The following is a 19951-nucleotide window of genomic DNA, read 5'->3' as shown; positions in this document are numbered from 1 at the left end:
CAATGCTGAACGTAACGGTTTTTATCAAATTTCTGAACATCGTCACAAAGCTTGAATTTTACCCCATTATATGCCCCACATTTCGTAACTTATCAGCATAAAACATCCTAAATATGAGCGCATGGGGTCTACTGAACACTTTGATGCCCAATATGCATAGATATACCAAACTATGTGGCGCACAGAGACCCCCAAATGACAATATGTATAGACATTTTCACGGCTGACGCGCTGGCTGCTGCAATATAACCACCCAGTGTGTGTATTATGCGACATTAGACCACCTAACAGCACAGAGACCCCAGAAAAACCATATATTTTCAGAAAGTACACATTTTGACGAATCCAATATGGGTAAATAAGTGTTTCTACTGCAAACTGCCAAACTGCAAAGCAATGCTGAACATAACGGTTTTTATCAAATTTCTGAAAATCGTCACAAAGCTTGAATTCTACCCCATTATATGCCCCACATTTCGTAGCTTATCAGCATAAAACATCCTAAATATGAGCGCCAGGGGTCTACTGAACACTTTGATGCCCAATATGCATAGATATACCAAACTATGTTGCGCACAGAGACCCCCAAATGACAATATGTATAGACATTTTCACAGCTGACGCGCTGGCTGCTGCAATATAAGCACCTGGTGTGTGTATTATGCGACATTAGACCCCCCTAACAGTACAGAGACCCCAGAAAACCATATATTTTCAGAAAGTACACATTCTGACGAATCCAAAATGGGTAAATAAGTGTTTCTACAGCAAACTGCCAAACTGCAAAGCAATGCTGAACATAACGGTTTTTATCAAATTTCTGAAAATCGTCACAAAGCTTGAATTTTACCCCATTATGTGCCCCACATTTCGTAACGTATCAGCATAAAACATCCTAAATATGAATGACAGGGGTCTACTGAACACTTTGATGCCCAATATGCATAGATTATACCAAACTATGTGGCGCACAGAGACCCCCAAATGGATATATAGTAGATAAAATTTACATAGGCAAAACAAAATAACACAGAACAGTGTGAAATGCAAATAAATCACCAAAAACTAATAAAACCACAAAAATCAATGCTTTTTTTTTTCACACTAGTGTAATCGGCCACCAGAATTACCGTTTGAATATTTTAGCTGGGCCAAATCGATTATACGGGCAGAAACAAGTGAACAACACAAATGCAGAGCTGAAAATGCAATAAAATGGCTAAAAATTCAATAAAATGGCTAAAAATGCACCAAAATACCCAAAATTGCAATATAACCACCAAAATAACATACAAAAGCTATTGCACAGTACGGTTAGCGAATACGCTATTCGGAACGGCAATAAAACATTTTTTTTAGCCCAAAAAGAGACGATGCGATAAGAAAAAAAAAAAAAAAGCCACAAAGCCATATATGTACATATGCGTGTGCACAACGGGTAAATTGCATGTTATTTGCGCATGTGCGCGTGTGCAAGTGTACATGGGTGCTGTGAGTGTGTGTGACCCCCCCAATCCCCAAAAATCTATGTGTGAGTGTGTGTAAGTGTGAATGTAAGTGTATATTACTGTAATAAGTGTGTGTTGGTGTGTTTGTGTGTTTTTGTGTGTGTAAATGTTACACTTACCTGGGGTAGATGCTGCAGATCGATCAGAAAGGGTCCCACGCAGCAGATCTCCAGCTCCAACGATCATCAGCCATGTGGGGGCGGAGCTGGGCGGAAGTGCGGCGCAGGCAGCAGCAGGACGCATAGGAAACGCGTCCCTGCTGCTGCTTTGGGGCCCCTGGGCGATCGCGCCCCAGGGGCCACACGATCCCCTGCTCTGCTCGTTGTCTAGGGGCAGGGGATCGTGAAGGAGCGGAGCGAGCGGCTCTAACAGCCGCTCCTCCGCTCGCAAACCCGGAAGTGCTGCAGAACGTAGAATCTACGATCTGTGGCACTTTGGTCCTTTGATCCACAGAACGTAGATTCTACGTTCTGTGGCACTTAAAGGGTTAAAGGGCATGTAATAGCCAAAAAAATAATATACAATTTTTACTTTCTTTAATGAAAAAGAAACCTATCTCCAATATACTTTAATTAAAAAAATGTGTACTGTTTTTATAAGAAACCTGACTAGAAGCAATGAAATTCCCCCTTCATTTACTGCTGTGGATAGGAATTGTCAGATGGTCCCTAACTGCTGAGCAGGGAAACAATCATACTTATGAACAGCAGGGGGAGCCCCTGCCTTACTTCCCAGCCATACAGAACTCAAGCAGCTTTGTTTGTTTCCATGTAGAGCAGTCGGCGACTGTGTAGAGATTTGTATTGGATTTTAATTTTGCCTTTACATCCCCTTTACTGTCTCCAAATCCAGCTGCAGGGACAAAGATCATGGAGCCAGATTTAAACAGATAAACTTGGATTCTATTTGGAGGATTATTTTGCTGCATCCACTGGTTCTGCAGAGTTGGAGAAAGTTTGTAGTAAACAATAAAAAAAACTATTAAATCCACATTATATTACATGACAACACAGGACCCAGTGCAAACAATATAAAAGGTCAGTTACCAAACCTTTACACGGTTTTACTGTACTGTTTATTGTAACTTTTAATAAGGATATTTATGAACACATTATAGTAATGGTGTTAATGTTCTCATTATTTTACAAAAACAACTGTACAAATGTCTCACAACATAGTTTCACAAAAAGAGATAAAAAAAAACTCAAGATTTTTTTTTCTTACACGAGGCAGAAGGCACTAATTGAAAGGAGCTTGCTTGGTATTTTGTTTGCAATATTTGTTTGCTTATTATTTTTTTCCTTGTCTTTTTTTTTTGGCTCATCAAATAGCAATCATGCAACAAGAATTGACAGAACTAAAGCCTATGTTGATTGAACGAAGCAGTGAGACAGAGAAACTGGTAAACATTATTGCAGATGAGACATTGAAGGTGGAAGCAGTTAAAAGTTTAGTTGAAGCAGATGAGGCTATGGCTAACAGGGCTGCTCAAGAAGCCAAAGCTATTAAGATATGTTGACATAACATATGCAAGCTTCACAGGGAACAGATTTGTAAATTAGATTTAATATTGATCAGAAAATACACTCAGGAAAGCTGGATATTCACGTCTTTGTAAAAACTGCGAGGTTGGATTTGGTGGTAAAATAGGATGAGAATGTCAAATAGACAGAGGCTTGCATGCTGCTGATATGATGGGGCCTATTGATCAAAAGGACAGCAAACTGCTGTAAGGTTGGTCGTTAGGATCCCTGTTGGGTTTCAGGATTTATCATTTTGTTTCCTGAAGGAATAAGATGCAAATATAGTACATAGCACTTGGCAAGGTTTGACAGTGCATTATATGTCTATTTGCTTTCTGCAAAAATACACTAGCAACCATTCTAAGAATGTTATCATTCATGAGAAAGCCCATAAATTCAGGAGTTTTACAGATATCATTAATGCTAAAAAAAAGTCTTCATTGCCATAGGCAGACATGAATATTTCTTATTTTACAGACAAAACAATGTGACTGGACTATATTTCACTGGCTCCACTGTGTATTTTAAAAAGCTACCGATCTTGCTTTTTTTCTTGAGAGGTTTATTGTGCTAAAAGTCACTTGCATTATGGGATAATTCTTTTTGAAATACTAATGTAAGTGACAGCACAGTTTCACAAAAGATCACACTATGCATTTGGGTTTTACTGCACTGTGCCTTGGGATATGCATTTGATCATACACAATTGGCAAAAATTTGACAGTTAGCTTTTCCACCTATTATTTTTATAACACGTACATATCTAAGGTGTTATTCCATTTATTTAAGCAGGCCATATACTGTTACTAACATAGAAGTGAGCAACAGCCCATCAGCATTTCCCCAATTTCACTATGAAATAATGACTGCATCATACAGTAGCGTTAGGTGGCCCTTAAATCATAGGGGGCACTTTTCGTCTATGGAATTTTAGCATAAACAGCTTTCAGTGAGGAATTGAAGGGTCTAATGTCCACCACATATGCTTCTGTCTGCAAGGAGTATGAATGTTCCACTTTAGCACCACTGGGGAAGGGACTAATGTCAATGATAAACTTTAATGGAGAAGGAAAGGCAAAAAAAGATAATTATCTGCCATTAATGCTCTCCCCAAGGCCTCTGTAATCGCTAAGTTAACATCTCGTATAGGCAACTGTAAAGGACTGTAATCAATCGTGTCGGTCGCAGCGCTTATTTAGGCAGGCAGGCGCCATCTTGGAAAGGTAACGGACAATATCTTCAAATACATCTCTTTACTGCGCATGCGCCAAAAAAAACCGAACTTGATCCCGGGAGCGCGTCACTACTGACGTAGCGCTCATTAGAAATCTGCACCTTCACATCAGTAGTGGCCGCAAGAAGACTATTACCAGAACAGAAAAAAAAACTTGGAATGTACTGCATTGTATTGTACTGCATTGGAATGTACTGCAACTTGGAATGTAATGCATTGGTGGTTCCTCACCAAGGAGGAAAGAAGCACAGTACTCCAGTATAAATTCTTAATTCCAGCTGACAAATGATTCATTGTAAATATATTAATAGTGCTACTGTAAAGGCAAATGTGTGGATGTTATGATTCTAAGGTCAGTATTAGGTGCAAAATTGCAGTAAATGTTAGGGAAACAAACACTATTCCACAACAGTTTATAAAATATGTACTACATTACTAAACACATGGGCAATGCACAAGCAATTCCAAATGTTTAACTTAACCACGGTAAATCAGTTTAACAGAGTTTTCGGAAGAACAACAGGTAAAGGTAGAATTATGTAGGCCTTTTCTCAATGGCAGCCTTGAGCAATATTTACTTTTCCTTGCACTTTCAATATTGTAGGTGAGATTCTCTTTTCTTGCAAATCATTGTGCTTGCTGGCATTCCTTAGAGCAATCATACACAAACCATTTTCTGATGCTCCTCTGCACCAATGAAACATCACTACCTAAACAGGCTAACTAGGCTCCACAGGTACATGGCAGACAAATCAAAGCAAACCTCATTTATTGAATGTCTATAAAGTTTTTTCTTGAAACAAATGACTTAATATGATAATTGATAAACTGGTTCTGGGTGAGGTGGAAAAACCTCCAGAACAATGTATTTGTTCTTTGGACTTGAAACTGAGCAGGTTATTTATTATTTGTAGTTGGACTTTTAAATGGGAAAATACCATTTTTTCTGAGCAAAAAAAACTAGATTTTTTCGGGATTTATTAGTTCGATGGTGTTAACAGTACGATGAAAAAACTACTCCATCTCAGACCTGCCAAGAACATGTAAAAGTCAATGACAGATGTCCTGTTGACATTTTTGAGTTGCACTGGGTTTGAAAAAAAAACCCGTAGGTTTCAGGCGCAAAATCCGGGAAAAAACGTATGATTCGTTTTCTTTTCACAATTTTAGTGACTTTTTCTGCACAAGAAAAAATTGTGAAAATATATTTATAGTCTTTGCAGATTTGATTGGAGTAGTTTTACGAAAATGAGAACTTTTCTGATTTTTATAAATAACCCCCTAAATTTTATTGTCTAGGTTGAGCAGACTCCTAGCACAGTATTGATTATATAGTGAATAAAGTACCCCCTCTTGTAAAATATAAGGATATTATAAGTTACCGAGGAGTTTCATGACCATATACAGGTCATGGAACACCGAGGTAACTTCTAATATCCTTATATTTTTCAACTGGAGGAACTTTATTTATTATAATACACAAATTTCAGTGAGTCATGTGACAGAAATGGCACCAGAACTCACCGTTTATAACTGATGACATCAGAACTCACCGTTTATAACTGATGACATCAGAACTTACCATTTATAAGGATATCATTTACAAGATATTCATGGCTCTTGTGTATTATATATTGATTATTTTTTATTATTTGTCTTTAAAACCAACAAATAAATATAATAATATAAATATAATATATATATTAAAATATTGAAAATATGAATAGTGTATTCATAAGCGTTATCATACCAAACACGTAATGAGCAATATGGCAAACCTGCTTTGCAGTTTTACATATAAGAGAAAACATTAACTTTGTGTCATTGCACTACAGTTGTCTTCTTTACTTTTCTTCAGTTATTAGAGGGCATGTCATCAACTGTGTACTAGAATAGAAACAGTACCAACACTTTTCCTTACAACATAAATGGGCAATGTTATTGCCTAAAGGTTGAAATTCACTTAGTAAAAAGGGGTGTCTACTTGGCACATAGGCCCACTTTCCTGCTGACAAGATAATAGCTGCTATGCATTTAGCAATGAAAGTTTTTCTCTCCTGCTGAGGAGATTACTCATAAAAGGAAGCCAGTTTTGACTAAAACAGGTTTGATTTATCGATAAGACATGTTGATGTTCTACCTACAAAATAGGCATTGAGTCTGTATATAATATTGTCTGAAATTGAGAAAAAAGATCAACATTTCTTTAACGTGCATTGTATTATTCCCAATTAATTACAATGTAACTTTAATTAAATAAGAACTTGAGGGATGGGCAATACTTTGGTCATCCAGCTGTTAATGAGCTCTCATACTCAGTATCCTCTTATAGCCAAGGTTGTTGAAGCTTGTTATGTAAAATGAAAAGTTGAACCTAAATATCCAAAAAAATAAACCCTTTAGCCTATATGCCTACTAGGTGGTCTGTTGGGCATCAGTGCAACACCCTGAATACTTATCTAGGGTAACTGCATCTGCAGAAAGTATTTTTATATATTAGGATACAAAGCAACCCCAAGACACCAGTTTATTAATAGATTAGATGCATTTTTAAAAAATGGAGAAAACTGTTTGTTACCATTTTATTTTAGGACTATACCTGAATGCATTTCCTTGTACCTACTGTATAACTCAAAATGTTCCAGCAAATGTTTTATAAATGCTTATATTTGACTTTCGTATAGATGGAAATAGTGTTAATTCTACCCAGATTATACTCTCTATATATAATTAACAATGAAATTGGAGTATATAGCACCTTCCACCAACAAGAAAAGCACAAAAATGGTGTGCAGGGTCAAGGATTAATGATAAATATTTGAAGGACAGGAAAGAATGACCCCCAATTTGCACCACCCCATTTATTATTCAGTAAGTCCCATGACAGGAAGTGGAACGTAAAACTTAACCTTTATTAAATTAGTTAAAATCGACCAAGGTGAAAGGGTTAATTTAAAAATACAAAAAGGAGGAGCACATCATTAACTGCATGCAGTAATCGACCCCCCACAAACAGCTCTTATAATTGATCATATTCAGCCTATTGAGATCATAAAGAGCATATCATTCGTGGGATGGATTGCATCATGTCCTGTATATAATGACAACTATAGTGGTACTCAGTACCCAAGGGGTTAACACACTAGTATGTGCAGAAATTATAATATGAGCAAGAACTGTGGGCAATGTTATAATTGAACCTCCACAGTATCCTGCTACCTGCCTAATTGAGCTAAAAGAACTGAGAGGCGCCTGACGCGCGTTTCACTCGCACCCGCGAGCTTTGACAAAGCTCGCGGGTGCGAGTGAAACGCGCGTCAGGCGCCTCTCAGTTCTTTTAGCTCAATTAGGCAGGTAGCACACTTACTGCAACTAAAGTTCTTCCTGCGTCGCAATTGACCTTACCGCGGACCCGCCAGCAATACTGGGGGGTGTACCGTGGTAGGACGATTAAAAGACAATTTAGTGGTCACACTTGGGCAATGCCGATTAGTTAACCCTTTGGGACAGACTTTTGGCTTTCACACTTCTGTCATATACAGGGTGTTGCGGATACTGTGGAGGTTCAATTATAACATTGCCCACAGTTCTTGCTCATATTATAATTTCTGCACATACTAGTGTGTTAACCCCTTGGGTACTGAGTACCACTATAGTTGTCATTATATACAGGACATGATGCAATCCATCCCACGAATGATATGCTCTTTATGATCTCAATAGGCTGAATATGATCAATTATTAGAGCTGTTTGTGGGGGGTCGATTACTGCATGCAGTTAATGATGTGCTCCTCCTTTTTGTATTTTTAAATTAACCCTTTCACCTTGGTCGATTTTAACTAATTTAATAAAGGTTAAGTTTTACGTTCCACTTCCTGTCATGGGACTTACTGAATAATAAATGGGGTGGTGCAAATTGGGGGTCATTCTTTCCTGTACTTCAAATATTTATATATAACTAACCCCTGCTGTTAAGCCAAACTTAGTCAGAATCCTTTGTAAATGTACCCTTCCTCAATAAGCATAGTTGGACACATGTTCTCTTGTTAGAGGTGTTCATTGTCTGGATTCTATAGCCAGACTAAAGTAGGCATCCCTCACAAAGTAGCTTCCCATACTCCCAGGGGTATTAGCTTAAAGGGATCCTGTCATCGGAAAACATGTTTTTTTCAAAATGAATCAGTTAATAGTGCTACTCCAGCAGAATTCTGCACTGAAATCCATTTCTCAAAAGAGCAAACAGATTTTTTTATATTCAATTTTGAAATCTGACATCGGGCTAGACATTTTGTCAATTTCCCAGCTGCCCCTGGTCATGTGACTTGTGCTCTGATAAACGTCAATCTGCCAAAGTGGCTGCCAAGATTCCTGTGTTATTTTTTTAAGGAAGATCAAATGGCACTATTTCAGGTTGTGCTGTGTTTTAAAGGAAAACTATACACCCCAAACAATGTAGGTCTCTATAAAAAGATATTGCATAAAACAGCTCATATGTAAAATCCTGCTTCATGTAAATAAACCATTTTCATAAGAATATACTTTTCTAGTAGTATGTGCCATTGGGTAATCATAAATAGAAAATTGCCACTTTAAAAAATAAGGGCCGCCCCCTGGGATCGTAGGATTCACTGTACTCACAAACATACCAACAAACCATACATGTTAGGTCACATGAGCCAATTAAGACAGAGTTGTGTCTTTTGCTTCCACACTTCTTCCTGTTACAGTTAGAGTTGTAGTATTTCTGGTCAGGTGATCTCTGAGGCAGCACAGACACCATCACGAAATGGTGGTTCAAGGCAAGAGCTGTAAAAGGGCAATATTTACTTAAATATATATTCCAGTTTGGTAAGATTATTTAATATGCCGCTTAATTTGATATGAACTATCTGTTGCTTAAGTGTTCATTTTGGGGGTATAGTTTTCCTTTAATTCCATCTGTCTATCAATGGAAATAAGGGCCTAAACTTGTCCAGCTAGCAGGGCCTGCCACACTCTCTCTCCAAACAGCAGCCAATTATATTTGGTGACTGAGGTTACATTGGCCTTTTTAACTAAATATCCAGAGCAGAACAAAGGGAATATGAACAAATTAACCACCAGAAATATTCTGTAGATATAACCTCTACTTAGCTGGTGTTGATAGGGTGATAAAATAGATAATTGTATTGGAACTAGGAATTGTTAAAGTAACCAGAGTTGTGGAGTTGGAGTCGTGGAGTTGGAAGCAATTTTGGATATCTAGAATTACTTCTGCCATATCCTCTTTTATAGAAGCTCTTAAATCTGATTTGATTATTTTCAGTGCTTGTATTTAAAAAGGAACTCCAGCGTCCAAACCATTTTCTATGCTGAAATCCAGCTGGTTAACAGTTCTTCTCTTTCTGCATCATTTGAAATCCTGGCATGGAAGGAGGGACTAAACACTGATTTTACAAATTGTAACAACTTCTCCACAGCTTACAGACAGCATGCAGGAACTACATAACCCACAATGCATTGAGGTTCTGTTCCTTATTAAAATTATGGCTGCAGGGAATTGTGGGGTTTGGAGGATGCAGGCTGAACACAGCTGGCTGTTGATACAAAGTAACAGTAGTCAGCCAGCTCAGCAAAGTAGTCAGAGAGATTAGCAGGAGAGCAGGGGGCTAGGCTTAGGGAATTGTCAGAAACCACTAAAAATGATAAAAAATGTCTGCATATTTTTTAAATGATGTATATTGCAAAGTTGTTTGAAATTATATTTACTTTTCAAAAAGCGTAACTTATGTTTTTGTGGAGTTCCCCTTAAATCTGATTTGATTTTTTTCAGTGATTGTATTTAAAGTTATTAGGAGTCGGAATTGGTACATTTTTGGCAAATCCAAATCCTAATAACTTTAAATACAATCACTGAAAATAATCAAATCAGATTTAAGAGCTGTTATGGAGGAGGATATGGCAGAAGCATTTCTACTTCTAAGAACAATGCTTTAGTTAATTATGGAATGCATTAAACCAGGGGTGTCCAAACTTTTTACAACGAGGGCCAGATTTGGTGAGGTGAAAATGTGTGGGGGCCGACCATGCTAATTGTTCCATTATCTGGGGGCACAACAGAATGGGAGGCCCCAAAATGGACAGGGAAACTCTAACGTACAATAGTTTGTTTCAGCTTATACTTGAGGGGGATAATAAATAATTATTTACCACACTAATCAGCCCTGACAAGCTTCCTGCATCTCTTTCCCTTAACAGTAAAACTCTGCAAGTGCTTATGTCTCACAGTGTTCTCTAACCAGAACAATTATATAACACTGCCCTAACCATAATGCTCCATTGTGTGTGTCTGCCTCTCTCCTCCACCTCCTCCACTGTAGCTCTCTCTGACAGCCAGAGACAGTTGTGGAGGAGTTTGCTGTGTGAGCACAGACGAAGAGAAGATTCCTGCACAAACTGACTCTGGTTTACCTTGTAGCCGTGATGGGTGGCAGCACACTGCAGTACACAGTCTCTCTTAGTCTCCCGAGACTTCCGCACTCGGTCTTCCCAGTCCCCACCCAGTCTCCACAGAGGGCAGGCACACAGTCTGACTCCAGCCAACCAGAGTGAAGCTGTGGAGAGGGGGGCGTGTCGGGGCAGCACAGCGCAGCTCTTGTGACGTCCACACTGTCTCCCCACCTACCCAGTCTCCACACCGCCCAGCCAGCCAGCGAATCGGGGGTGGGGCGTGCCGGCACAGCAGCAGCAGCAGCAGTCTCTCCTCTCCAGGGAGCTGCACTGCAATCAGAGGGAATAAGGTGCCTTCCCGCAGTAGGCTGGGGGAATCTGATGCGGGCCAATTTAAAATGGATCGCGGGCCGCAGTTGGCCCGCGGGCCGTAGTTTGGACACCCCTGCATTAAACTATTCTACAGGTTCAATTCACATACAAGTTGTTTTAGGTTTTCCACTTGTTTTTGATTTATGTAGTTTGACTTTGATTTTGGTTTAGAATTACCAAAGGATGTGGTTTATATTTTTGAGCTTTGGCAGTGATAAAATGCCTTGTATGTTGTGGACTAAACCTCTTTCAATGAACATGGAAAATATATTAGCATATTAAAGGAACAGTAAAAAAACAAAAAATTAAATAAAAAAAAAATTAAACTGTTAGCATGCACTGGTAAAAGCTGTGTGTTTGCTTCAGAAAGACTTCTATAGATTATATTAATAAACTGCTGCATAGCCAGGAGGGCAGCCATTTAAGTTGGACAAAAGGAAAAAAGGCACAGGTTACACAGCACATAACAGATAAACTCTGTCCAATACAACGTATTTTATCTGTTATCTGCTGTGTAACATGTGCCTTTTCTCCTTTTTCCATCTTAAATGGCTACCCCATGGCTACACAGCAGCTTGTTTATGTGAAATATATTGGTTTTTATGATGCAAACATGCTAGTTTTACCACTGCAGAGCAACATTACATTTTATTTGAATTACTTTGATACAATTTCAGTTTTTGGTGTTAATGTTCCTTGTAAAACAGAGGAGTTAGAGTTGGAGTCGGAGGTACCATAAACTGAGGAGTCAGAGTCTAAGGATTTATGCACTGACTCCACAGCCTTGGAAGTAACATGGGAAGACTCGGGGAATTAAGACTTTCCAAGGTAGGCACTGAGTCTGCTTTAAAAGGGATGTAAAGGCAAAAAATAAAATCCCATTTTTACTTTAATGAAAAAGAAATCTATTTCCAATATACTTTAAATAAAAATGTGTACCATTTTTATAATTAACCCGATTGTATGCAGTGAAATTCCCCATTCGTTTTACTTGCTCTGACTGCTGAGAATAGGAAACTTCAGACAGTCCCTAATTTCTCTGCAGGGAAACTATCATACTCTCAAACGGCAGGGGGAGCCCCCCACCTTACTTCCCTTAGCTCAAGCAGCTTTGTTTGTTTCCCTCTAGAGCAGCTGGCGACCATGTAGAGATTTGTACCCGCAGACCCAGTGAAGTCTGCATATTCTGCACTGGGTCTGCAGATACAAAGTTACAAGATGGTGACCCCCTGCGTCCAACTTTGAAAATATAAATCATTTGTTTAATTAGGCTTCTGGTGCAGTAATTTAATGTTTATGTTTAGTATACAAAATACAGAATTTCTAGCATTATTCTATTTTAGACTTTAGTCCCCCTTTAAACTGTTTTAAATACATTATAGGTGATGATTATCTATATCATTAATTTTAAGAGAATATTGCCTTCTTTTAATGCTTTTTTCATGCCAGATTATATGGCTCTGACTTTATTGCTGTACCAGTGTATTTAAACCAGCTGGATGTAACATTAGCTGGACTGACACATACAGACCTATGTGCATGTATTTGTCTGCAAATGAGGGCTGAAGAATATTTAGTAAAGCATTTGGTAAAAAAAAAAAAAAGAGTAGCCTTATGGGGGCGGGGTATTAAAACAGGAAAATGTAATCCTTTGCAAATGAAAATACTTTTTCACAAATGATTCCCAGAACATACATTGCAGAAGCTAAATCCGTTGTACAGAGGCAATGTAATAGACTTGTCAATTTGCCAGCATTTTGTCTCTGCAGCTTAAGTCCTATGCAGCTACATCTGCTGTTTGAACGGCATAATAATATTTACCACAAAAATATTTGTATCCCATACCCACAATTCTATGCACAGGTTAAAATAATGTGCTCTGTTGTATGGAAATTCTTCTTAACTCACTGTGTTATTGCAAATAATTGCTCATTGTTTTTTCTTAGTTATTCTCCGTTTCCTTGTTTCTCTTGCAGTTTTGACAATGTTGCAGCAATGCTATTGCTTAACTATTATCAATACATTAAAGTTCAACCGTCATTATTTATGAACCATACATTTGATATATTCTAAAACTAAATTTTTCTTTACATTATACTAAAATTTAAAGGTGAACAATCCCTTTATGTAAATAAATGGCTTTCTGACCATCTGTAAATCTGTCTAAAATATTAGTTAAATATGATTTAAATACTTGTTCCTTAAGAACAGCCAAGATTCATAAAATGGTGAGACACAATGGTTCGAACAATATTTTTGCTACATTTCTTTTTCACTTTGCAGAAAAAAAATTGCAATGATGCCTACCCATTTCGATTACATTTTATTTTAAGTTGAAATAAAGCAAATGGTCTAATGTTGGCAAAAATAGAAGATCTTAGAAACAAATTATTAACCCAGGGTGAGACGATTGGTAGGAAGTGATTTGAACAGGTATGGGACCTGCTATCCAGAATGCTCGGCACCAGGGACTTTCCGGATAATGGATCTTTCTGTAAATTGGATCTTTATACCTTAAGTCTACTAGAAAATTATTTAAACATTAAATAAACCAAATAGGCTGGTTCGGCTTCCAATAAGGATTAATTATATCTTAGTTGGGATCAAGTACAAGGTACTGTTTTATTATTATAGAGAAAAAGGAAATCATGCTTAAAAATTTGGGTTATTTGGATAAAATGGAGTCTATGAGGGACAGCCTTTCTGTAATTCAGAGCATTCTGGATAATGGGTTTCTGGATAATGGATCCCATACCTGTAAATTTCTAGTGTTATCTTGAATACAAAATTTTAGATGACCTGATAATTGCCATTCTTTCAAATACACTAAAGTTGTGCATATTACAGCAATAATTTGATCTCTGCAATTCATGTTCATATATTAACTAGTAAATCACCAGCAGCCTTTTTGTATTACAGGTATGGAACCTGTTATCCAGAATGCTTGTGACCTGGGGTTTTCCAGAGAGAGGATTTTTCCGTATTTTGGATTTCCATTCCTTGAGTCCTACTAGAAAATCATGTAAACATTAAATAAACCCAATAGGCTGTTTTTGCTTCCAATAAGGATTAATTATATCTTAGTTGTGATAAGTAGAAGGTACTGCTTATTATTACAGAGAAAAAGGAAATCATTTTTAAAAGTGTGGATTTTTGCATAAATGGAGTCTATGGGAGATGGCCTTTCCGTAATTCAGAGCATTCTGTTTAACGGGTTTCCAGTTAACGGGTCCCATACCTGGATTTATTTTTTAGTACAGATATCAGATCCTTTATCAAGAAAACTCAGCCTCTGAATACCGCAAAGACCATCTTTAATCCTAATTTTTAAAAATGTTATTTTCTCTGTAATAATAAAACAGTACCTTGTACTTGATGGTAACTAAAGTGCATGATTTTAAATTGATGGCAAATTAATCCTGTTGGGTTTATTTAATGTTTAAGATGACATAAGGTATGGAGATTAAAATTATTTTTATGACAATCTTCAGGCCCTAATTTATGGACCAATTTTTCTTTTCGAATGTGAAAAAAATTGCACAAAAGCGATGTTATCAGATTTCATTAGAAAACGTATTTTACACGATTCTTACAGCTGCTGTTTGTGCCTGGCTGTGACAATATAATACAGTATATCCTATCCCATTAGTAACTAAGGTGCCTTTTATTTTGTGTAAATCACAGAGAGACATGTATTTATTAATGAACACAGTACTATATTAACCATGGATTTAATACCTCATTTCCACTGAAACTATTTGGTTTCACACAGAAAATTAGAACAATCTACTTTATCAGCGCTACAGTTACTAGAACAGCAATTATTACAGCACCCCCAAATAATGATTCTTGAGGCACCATCTTCTGTATGCACATGTTTATCTTACTGCACTGTTTATGCAACAGTCCTAGATATGTTCTTTGTGCATCTTTATTGCAAGGAAATATTTGGGTCTTACAAACATAGGGCACAGAGAACCCCATAATTACCATACAAAAGGACCTGAATGATATAAGCACGAGTACTCAGATTATTTAGATTCAGATTACTTATCATATGTTTAATTACAATTGGTCCAACTGTAATGCATTGACTGTAGATTAACCTTTTGTCAGTGTACTGAAGTTAGATGGAAGTCATTTTTTGCCTGGCCAAAGATCATTTGATCTATTAGATTTCAAGTAATAAGGCAATTTCCTATTTTAGTGATGTCCATCAGGCAACTCAAGGGCACATGCTAACTGCAGTTATGTTTATGTTTCATTGATTCAAATGCTTTGTATCACTCTATCATGAACATAAAATCTAACGGACAGACCTGACTGATAATAATTGCAGGTGGCCAGACTGTACTCAGTTTTAAAAAGTTAGTTAGCTTTTTCAAGGACACACCAGTTTGACCCTGTACATCATAGAGTTGTACTTGTAGTGGGGTTGTTTACTAAAACCTGAAAATTTCTCACTATTTTCTTAAAACCATTTCAACCAAACTCTGTGCACATTTTCAACGAATTTATCAATACATTTACTTAGAAAAGTCTGGTGAAAAGGTCAGGTGGGAAAAGACTCTTTAAAATCATGAAAAATCCAAATTGTACTTTTTTTTTTCTAATTTGTTGATTTTTGGATTATCACCAAAAAAACATCAATTCTGTGGATTATTGTATGAAACCCAGCGCAGACATCTTCCAATTGTAAAAGGGATATTTGCCAATGACTTCTACATGAACTCGTTGGGTTTGAGATGCAGTACTTCAGACTTTTAGCAGCCTCGGGGTTTCATAAATCTCGGAGGGAAAAAATTTCTCCTCTGAAAAAAATGTGTTCTTTTAAAAACTACAATCAGAAAAAAAATCAGACTTTAAAGGGGACCCGTCACCCTAAGAAATATTTCCAAATTCTTTTCTATTTTGTTAGTTAAACTTTACTAACAATATATTTATTATTTACATTTAGCTTCCTTCAATCTTGGAATTACACAATCACAGCACACAGGCAGGAGCCATTTTGTGAACACTGTTATTAAGACAAATTGTGTTTCACCACAAAATCTTGTGTATCCACTGAAATGGGAGACCTAATGCCCATATAAATGGCCATGTGCTATGTCCTACACAATTACAGAGCCTGAGGAGGAAAGGGGCAATGTGAAAAGTGTAGTGACATGTAGGAATTGCTGAATGGAAAGTGAAAGTAATTGACTGCTCCACCTCTATGCCTCAGGTATAGAGGCGGGGCAAGCAATATATGATTGACAGCTCAGATATTTAAACACCTTTATAACAGGTATGGATGTTTTAATGAAAAAAATACTTTGTGTTTCATGTTTAATTTGGAAAGGACTTTGATAATTCAGCTTTTTCTGTATACAATAACCCCCATTGTAGTCTTTAGTAGGCATTTTGGAACTTATTATTTCAAAGCAGGTAGGGTAGACATTGCAAATCTATGGAGGTCATTTACTAAATCAAATTTTTTATTTTTCCACGAATCACAAACGAGATTGTGTTTTTTCCTGATTTTTGTTGAAACTTCACCAAGTAAAAGTTGTTGAGGTTCTAGAGGATGGTCTATTGGTCTAAACAAAAAATTGCAAGTACAATCATATAATATTTAAATTTTTACAATGCCTTTTGCAAAGCTTATGTGCAAATATGATTATAGTTTCAGGAAAATCGTCATTAAAAATAAATAACAAATATAATATGTATAACTACAAAAAAAGACAATGAAAAGAAATCACTATAAACTTAGGTTCTCAGTTTTTCTCAGTAATTAATAGACTCGGTTGTGTGGCATAATTAAATTAGCATCCCATCAGAATTGTACAATACTTTTATTGGTTTCTATCTCTCCCCAGAAACTGCTCGTAATTAGCCCAGGTATCCAAAACTAAACAAAAGTTCCCAGGGTGTCCAGACCTTTGTATTAGAGCAATGGTGTATTTAAATCTTTTATTACTTTCAGTTTTATTATGTTTTTCTATCCAGGAGGGAGGGTCTTTTGATTTCTCCTTAGAGGCTATAGAAATTTGGATTACTATTAATATATGATTACGTAATTTTTGCATTGGTTTTGTTTCCATAATAAACAGGTTGTGACTTCTAGCTAAATATTATCATGTATTAAACATTCTAACAGCTTCTTAGCCTCAGTCCATAAAGGCTGTATATATTGTCAATCACAAAATATATGGTAAAGTGTACCCGTAACTGGACACCCTCTTATTGGTCTATTTTTAAACCAATCAGAATGTTAGAGGTTTTTGGATTGATTTTCGCTATGAATTGTCCAAAAAGCTCCAATTTTTAGAGGTTTTTGAGGTATTCTGACTTTTTGGGGATTGTTTGGTGCATTTTTTTTGTTGTGCTATTTATAATCTGAACTTTTGATAAATTCAGTGACAGTCATGTTTTTAGAGTTTGTGAGTTTAGTCGTGGTTTCAAAAACCTCTAAAACCACTAAAAGTCTCCACAGCTTAGATGTTCTTTTTTTCAGGATGGTTTTCACATAACAGTTTTATTTCTTATGTTTAAAAAAGGGGTGTTTTTTGCAGGAATTTCTGTTTGCAGAACTCATTTTCTGTGTTAAAACAGTTCTTAATGTGAAATGGGAACTACAAAGACATTACATCCAGAAATATCTCATACTTTGCAACCAACACCTATTGTTATGTCAGAAAGTCTAGCAAAAACATGATGTGTACCACGATCATTACCCTAATTTTATCTTGGCTTCTTGGTACAAGTGCGCCTCGAAGCTACAAGTCAGCATGCAGCCCAATAAAATAACAGATGCATGTTCAAAGTGAAAGTTTATAGTTTAAGCAGAACATTTTGGGCATGCAGAACATTTCTTTTTAAAGCAGTGGCTGGAAACCTGAGACAATATTTTGGAAGAGTAAAGTAAGGCAATAAACTTAGAAGTTATGTTTCAGCAATGACAATAAAGGGTTTCAGTGTCATAAATGTTTATGGAATGATGTACTTTCTTGATTTTGTGTAATGAATTTTTCCCTAACAATTTCATTGTTAATTAAATTAGCCAGTCATCCTGAATGTGGTACAATGGAAGATGTCAAAATACTCAACCCAGCAAATAAACTGCTGGCACACCAAGTATTGTTTTCATTTTAGATGATAAAAAAAAACATAAATATTGAATGCCATGGCATTAATTGATAAGGTCTTATTTTACTTTTAATACCGAGCATCAACAAAAGTGGATAGCATTCATGTTGGTGCAAAAATAATTTTGTATTAAATTACGCCATATTGTCTAATATAATGACCTTTAACGACTTTCCTAAAATATAATTCTTTGATAAATGCAATTAATGAAGCCCATATTTCATTTCAATGCAATATGAAATACCGAAATGTAAAGATCTTTTATAGTGGAGATGACACAATTTTAGCAATAAATGTTGTAGAAATGCCTAAAATTATTGGGTCCTCCCTATAACCATGGGGAAGCCCTCTATATATAAACATAGGTGCCAATGCCTAAAGGAAAAAGAGACATGCAGAAGGTCAAATATAAAAAAAACTTGATCTCAAACAAATCTGCACATTGTGTCCTTATTATGGTTCCTTGGACTTTTGTAATAAAAAGTGGCAACTTCAAGCATTTGCACCAACATCACTAATAAGACATCCATATGACTTTTGCACCTGGCAAAGTGGTGCGAAGTTTGTTGTATTTGTATATGCCCTATATTGGGCTTTAAAGGAACAATTCAGTGTAAAAATAAAAACTGGGCAGAGAGGCTTGGATGATTTTTTGGACAGACATAATATCAAAGGCTTTTGTGATACTAAGCTCTATAGTTAGTATAGGTATGGGTATATAGAATTTAATTAAAAGTAGAGAGGGGTGTGTGTATGGATGCTGGGTTTTCATTTGGAGTGTTGAACTTGATGGACTTTGTCTTTTTTCAACCCAATTTAACTATGTACAGGTAACTAACTATGTAACTATATAGGCTGTACAAAATAAAATATGTATAAAGGCTGGAGTGACTGGATGTATAACATAATAGCCAGAATCCAACTTCCTGCTTTTCAGCTCTATAACTCTGAGTTAGTCAGCGACCTAAAGGGGGCCGCATGGGACATAACTGATCAGTGAGTTTGTAATTGATCCTCAGCATTCAGCTCAGATTCAAAAGCAAACATATGGCCCATGTGGACCCGTCAAATCTCTGATTGGTTACTGCTTGGTAACCAATCAGTGGAAACCAAGAGAGCTGCAAAGCAGGAAGTAGTGTTCTGGCTATTATGTTACACATCCAGTCACACCAGACTTTATACATTCCATTTTTGCCTAACTATATTGAAAACATTTTTTATTTTGCACAGTCCATCTATTTACCCAGTTTTTATTTTTACACTGAACAATTCCTGCGAGATGGAATGTTTGCATATCTATTATGAGTATATTTAATAACACGGTTCCATGGTTTGCTAACATTTATCCTGCATTCATTATTCAGATCCTAAAACTTTATTGTAAAGATCTTTAGTTAAGGATCATGTATATACAATCATAATTTAACTGATATATATGTGGGTTTTGAGTTATGAATAAAATACTAGAAAGGCTGTTACTGTTGCCTGAAATGTACGCAGAACACTAGACATTCACCTAACAAAGCTGCATATGAATTCTGCCACATGTTTCTTACATACAGGCCAGTCTCCTGGTCTCTTAATAACTGTACAGTATACAGAATGGAATCACTTCTCACTGTTTCAGTAAGTACTAAATGAACGTGGTGGGACATACTGCATACTCTTGGTTTTGAGAAAGGAGATCTACAGTACATGCCACCTGTAAATCAAAGAGAAGACACAGGGATATAGCCCAAAGTAACCATTTTAC

At 36.6% G+C, this 19951-nt stretch overlaps 1 pseudogene; it reads left to right on the top strand.

The window, feature by feature from the left end:
* LOC108712383 overlaps window positions 1–19951 on the top strand; it is a 613424-nt pseudogene that overhangs the window by 487574 nt on the left and 105899 nt on the right.

This window comes from Xenopus laevis, chromosome 3S (genome assembly GCF_017654675.1).
Source record: "Xenopus laevis strain J_2021 chromosome 3S, Xenopus_laevis_v10.1, whole genome shotgun sequence".
Taxonomy (NCBI): domain Eukaryota; kingdom Metazoa; phylum Chordata; class Amphibia; order Anura; family Pipidae; genus Xenopus; species Xenopus laevis.
This window is presented reverse-complemented; position numbering and strand designations above follow the sequence as displayed.